This window comes from Leucoraja erinacea, chromosome 29, assembly GCF_028641065.1.
Source record: "Leucoraja erinacea ecotype New England chromosome 29, Leri_hhj_1, whole genome shotgun sequence".
In the NCBI taxonomy this organism is placed as follows: domain Eukaryota; kingdom Metazoa; phylum Chordata; class Chondrichthyes; order Rajiformes; family Rajidae; genus Leucoraja; species Leucoraja erinaceus.
The window spans coordinates 22,838,116-22,843,864 of NC_073405.1; the positions used below are offsets into that span (position 1 = coordinate 22,838,116).

The window sequence follows — 5,749 nt, forward strand, 5'->3', positions numbered from 1 at the left end:
GTCAGTAACCTAATATTGGAGGGAGATAGTATGAATGAAAGGTTAAGACAAATGTGGCTTCTATACCCCTTTGAGTAGAGCTTTATCTTAACATTTTGCTCCTGCCTAATCTGACTAACCACTCCTTGCAGTAACTATGCATGCTACTGGGCAGAGGTTTGCAGGGGGTTCTGTGCTCGGAGAATCCCTGAGCAGTCCAAAGACCCTCTTACAGATACAGATGCAGACATAACCCAGTGCCCATAACAGATACACAAAGGTTGTCACAGTAGCCTCTCAGTCTCTTGCAGAAACTGAAATTCTAGCCAGGCATGATGGGTGGAAAACTCACAGGATTTGGATGGGACATGGGAGCAGAATTAGTCCATTGGGCCCTTCGAATCTGCTCCACCATTTCATCGTTCTAGTTTACCCACTCAACACAATTCTCCTGCCTTCTCCCTTAACCTTTGACACTCTTACTAATCAACAAACTATCAATCTCTGCTTTAAAAATACCTAATGATTTGGCCTCCACCATCACCTGTGGCCATGAATTCCACAGATTCACCACCCTCTGGCTAAAGAAATGCCTCCTCATCTCCATTTTAAAAGGTACGTCCTTTTATTCTGAGGTTGTGCCGTCTGGTCTCAGACTCTCCCACGAGTGGAAACTGTTACTGGATGCGAGGTTGTACATCAGGAAATTGGAAATATTCCAACCTACTTAATATTAGAGTTTACTATGTATGATTAGTGATCACTTGTACGTTCTACACAAAAATATTTTGGAAACACAAAAATGTTGGAGGAACTCAGCAGGTCAGGCAGCATCTGTGAAGGAAATGGATGATAATGTTGAGGGTCTTCAGTCTGATGGAGGGGCAATCGGTTCCAATAACCTGATGAAGGGGCCCGCCCTGAAACGTCGTCTGTCCATTTCTCTTCACAAATGCTGCCTGACCCGCTGAGTTTCTCCAGCATGTTGTGTCTATCTTCAGTGTAAACCAGCATCTGCTGTTCCTTCCCACACATTTTGTCTGCGATTTATTCTGTCGGGCAAAAAATACTTTATCGTTTTGACGATAGTTTTCTGATAAGCAATTGATTTGAGATAAACAAGTTACTGTTTAACTGTGAGCTGGTTTGATTATGATGGTCGACAAGAGTTGGCAGGGTCTTAAGATGTACACTGCTTATTTGCAATGATCTTCAAAGTTAGTTGGAATCAAAGTTAGTTGGAATAAGTTTTATTTCCATGCTGCAGGAGAACGCAACCAAACATTCTGACCACCCAGAAACGTACCTAAAGTTTGTGTTGGGTAAATGGAGTCAAGGAATAGCTTTTATTTTTGATTGTATGAGCTGTTGAATAATTCTGAAACCAAATGCATGTTGCTGTGATTATGCATTTCACAGATTGGTTTGAAGTCCAAGTTTGTGAACTGAGGGCTAACAGCCTTGCCTCAGTTACTTTTGGCAGCCCCGCTATTTTGTGTAAGAGAATTGAAGACTGTTTCTTCTTGTAGAAGCACACATGGTTGACGAGGGTTAGACCATGTGCCAAGGCTCTGAGCGGCTATAAACAGGCATGTGCCTTGTGTCCTTTGTTCAATGTAACAAAAACAAAAATACACTGGAGCTTTGTGTGTTTATGTTTTAGAACTGTTCCCCATATCAAAAGGATTAACCTCTCTCTATAGAATGTGAAACTGTGGTAGGTAAATTAGAAGCACAGATCACTTGTGTTACTGAAAACAGACATTTGATACAACCCACATATTGAATTGTGGTAAAAGGAAATAGATCCTTATGAAAGGCAAGTTTCCATATGGTGTCTACACTATCAGATAAGTAAAAGCACATTGCGATACGTTCAATATTGATGCAGTATTTTCCTCTTAAATGGGTGTGAATCCAAAATAGGCTCATTGGAGAACATTTACTGTATTTTTATTACAGAGACTACCAGCATGTTCAAGTCACTGGACTAATACAAGTTCTGAGGACAGTCATGTTAAATTGTACTTTTCAGAAAATAAGGAGGAATTTCTTTTTAGTCAGGGGGTGGTGAATCTGTGGAATTCTTTGCCACGGAAAGCCGCGGAGGCCAAGTCAATGGATAGTTTTAAGTAGATAGATAGTTTCTTGATTAGTATGGGTGTCAAGGATTATGGGCAGAAGGTGGGAGAATGGGATTAGGGGAGGAGAGATAGATCGGCCATGATTGAATGGCGGAGTAGACTTGATGGGCCAAATGGCCTAATTCTGCTTCTATCACTTATGACCATATAAATTCACTGCGGTGAATATTGCAGTGTGCATTTAACATCCATTTTAGCAAGAGTGAGATCTTATGCAGCCGTAGTACTGCGTTGAGTACAATTTGAACCAATTTTATGTACTGATTGATGTTTAAACAAAGGAACCTAAATATCATAAATTATCTAAGTTATAAGCGGATGCAAGTTACCACCAGGCATGGGAAATTGATAAAGTTAAACATGATAAATAAATCAATGATTTAGTGGTCTGTTCATGAACCAATTAAAGATTTAACTACACTAGAGAATGAACAGATTTTAATGAGGACTTACATCTACAAGTAAATTTGCCTTGTGGCAACATTTAAATAATTGCATTCTGTTTGTGGTAGGATGATTCAGTTGCCTGATAACAGCGGGGAAGGGTCTCAACCCGAAACGTCACCCATTCCTTCTATCCAGTGATGCTGCCTGTCCTGCTGAGTTACTTCAGCATTTTGTGTCTATCTTCGGTTTAAACCAGCATCTGCAGTTCCTTCCCACAACAGCTGGGAAGAATCTGAATCTGGAGGTGTGTGTTTTCACACTTTGCATAAACAATTAACCTTGCATAAAAGTGTCACTTGCTTAACCATTTACAAGTTCATATTATGAGATATGGTAGCTATCAGATGATTTTTTTTTTCAAGCAATTAAACAAAAAATAATGGAGAAAATATTTCTAATCAGTATGTAATGTACAAATGTTAACAAAAATGAAGGAAAAGAGGAAGCTGGTGACAAATGGACAAATGTTTGTTATTAGTATCGGTTTATTAGTGTCACGTGTACCAAGATGCAGTGAAGAGCTGTTGTTTGTGAGCTATCCAGACAAATCAATTCATACTATACATGAGTACAATCCAGCCATACACAGGTACCACAGGTAATGCAAAGAGAAAAATACCAAAGTTCACAATATAATCTTACAGCGTCATAGAAATTCACATACAGAGAAAAAGTCAAAGTCCACACTGAGGTAGGTTGGAAGACCGGGACTACACCCCAGATTATCGGATGACTGTTCAGTAGATGGTTGACAGTGGGGAAGGAGCTGTTTCTGAATCTGGTTGTTTGCACTTGCAAGCTTTAGCACAATCTCAAGTTCAAGTTAACGTTTATTGTCACATGCACCAATTCGTACAGTGATATTTGAGTTACCATACAGCCATACAAATAAGAAGAACACAGTACACAATAGAGTTTAACATAAACATCCACCACAGCGGAATCAATGTTTCCCACTGTGATAGAAGGCAAGAAAGTACAGTCATCTTCCTCTTTGTTCAACCGTGGTCGGGGCCTTTGAACCCTCCGCAGTCGCCACTACGGACGGCCCGATGTACAAGCCCTCTCGCCAGGATGATCAGAACTCCACGTCGGAACAGATCGGAATGCACTCGCGGCTTGGAAGTTTCCGAATCGGCCGCTTCTTACCAGAGACCGCGGCTTCCGAAGTCCACAGGCCGAGCTGGGCGGAGCTCCAACACAGGCGACCCCTGGTAAGGCATCGACCCACTCTGTGATGATAATTCAGGTAGGAAAGGTCGTGCCAATCCAGTTGGTCGGCTGCGAGGGGGTGGGGACGAAGATGCGACATAGAGAAAAGACGCATCTCCGTCCAGTAAGTGACTGAGAAACGGTGTCCCCCTATTCCCCCCCCCACCTACCCCCCAAATAAGACATACTGAGAAACATTTAAAACATACATTTAGACACACTAAAAATAACCAAAAGGGTGAAAGGACTAACAGCTGTTGGCGAGGCAGCCACTATGGTGGCACCATCTCTGGCTAGCTCAGTCGGTAGAGCATGAGACTCTTAATCTCAGGGTCGTGGGTTTGTGCCCCACGTTGGGCGACCCTTTCTTTGTCCCGCTGAGTTACTCCAGCATTTTTTTAATGCATTTCGTTGTCTCTGTACTGTACACTGACAATGACAATTAAAATTGAATCTGAAAATTGAATCTGAATCTGAATCTGATGGAGAGTGGTCTGACCATGAGTCCAGTAGGCACAGGGTCCCAGTTTGAAAAGCTACAATGCAAAGGATAAACACGGTCCTGGATAAGGCTCATTATTTACTGAAACATATGCTTGTCGGCATGGATTTCTTCTGTTGATAGTAACATTTACAGCCATTTTGTGTTGAGTCTGGACTCTGTTCTCAGTGCAACTAATATATGATCATCTGTATGACATTTGAAGGGTAAGAAGTAAATTCAGGTGAAAATTAACAGCTGTGAGGCTGAATTCAATTTCTGGCCGGGAACTTGTTAAAAATAAATTGCAGCATTTCACAGGAATGAACGAAAGGTTTATATTGGTCGCACCTTCAAAAGGCTTTTAATGTACCAAATCACAAACTTGGAACTACCATGTTCCAACTTTTTTTTCCTCACTTCTCAAAGTCTTTGACAGAGTCTGAATCACGGCACTTTGCAGACGTTGCCAAACCTGTGTCAGGCAATCAGGTTGCTTTCTAAATCATTACATCTCGGCAGAATTTAATGGTTCATCTTTTCATTTGCTTTTCATTACTTCAAGAGATTCATGTGACGATTCTCTCTTACCCAAGATGGCCGAGTAGGAAAGCGAATGGGAACCAGTCTCAGGAACAGCTTCTTTGATGCTGTTACCGGACCTATGTGCTCCTCCCATAAGCTAGGGTGTTGTCCCGATCTTCCAACCTACCTCATTGCATATGCTGGACTTTTTCCCTGTTACGGAACTGAGAGATCTGGGAGTACATGTGCATGGTTCCCTGAAAAATGCAATGTCAGGTGGACAGTGTGGTGAAGAAGGCATTTGGCATGCATGCTTGACTTCATTGGGAATGTGCAGGAATGAACTGCAGATGCTGGTTTAAACCGAAGATAGACGCAAAAAATCTGGAGTGACTCAGCGGGACAGGCAGCATCTCTGGAGAGAAGGAATGTGTGACATTTTGGGTTATGACCCTTCAACAGATTAGTTAGGGATAAGGGAAACGAAAGATATAGACGATCTTGTAGAGTCATAAAGAGCAATGAATGAAAGATATGCAAAAAAAGTAACGATGATAAAGGAAACAGGCCATTGTTAGCGGTTTGTCAGATGAAAATGAGAAGTTAGTGCGATGGGTGGGGGAGGGTTAGAGAGAGAGGGAATGCAGAGTTACTTGAAGTTAGAGACATTTAATTCATACAATTGGGCTGCAATCTGCCCCAGCAAAATATGAGATGCTGTTCCTCCAATTTGCGTTTAGCCTCACCCTGACAATGCAGGAGACCTAGGACAGAAAGATCTGTGTGGGAATGGGAAGGAGAATTACAGTGTTTAGCAACTGGAAGATCAGGTAACTTCAGGTGTAGTGAGTGAAGGTGTTCAGCGAAACGATCAGGTCTTGCCGATGTATAAGAGTCTACATCTTGTACAACGGATACAGTAGAGGTTGGAAAAGGTGCAAGTGAACCCCTGTCTAACCTG

The 5,749-nt window shown here is 41.9% G+C and overlaps 1 non-coding gene across 1 annotated transcript; it reads left to right on the forward strand.

Annotated features, from left to right (window-relative positions):
* Positions 1 to 4,069: 4,069 nt before the first annotated feature.
* trnak-cuu (transfer RNA lysine (anticodon CUU)) lies at positions 4,070 to 4,142 on the forward strand. Its single transcript has one exon. It is a non-coding gene; the product is annotated as a tRNA-Lys (tRNA).
* The last annotated feature ends 1,607 nt before the right edge of the window (positions 4,143 to 5,749 follow it).